The sequence below is a fragment of the Apis dorsata genome, unplaced genomic scaffold, assembly GCF_000469605.1.
Source record: "Apis dorsata unplaced genomic scaffold, Apis dorsata 1.3 scaffold_68, whole genome shotgun sequence".
NCBI classification, from domain to species: domain Eukaryota; kingdom Metazoa; phylum Arthropoda; class Insecta; order Hymenoptera; family Apidae; genus Apis; species Apis dorsata.
In genome coordinates this window covers 1,414,957-1,415,160 of record NW_006263366.1, presented here as the reverse complement: position 1 = coordinate 1,415,160, position 204 = coordinate 1,414,957, and positions in this window count along the sequence as shown.

Sequence of the window (204 nt, the reverse complement as noted above, 5' to 3'; positions counted from 1 at the left end):
TTTTTTTTTTTTTTTTTTTAGAATTTAACGTCTAGGTAGTTTGTGTAAAATGTAACGATGTTACGAATACTTAAAGATTGCAAGGTTGTATAAAACTAATACTTGAGTTCACATCTGACGGTGAAATATCCACGTTCACTTTTGAAGAACGCATATAAATCATTATTAATTTTTAGAAAGTATGCTTCTCGTGTCATTATCTAT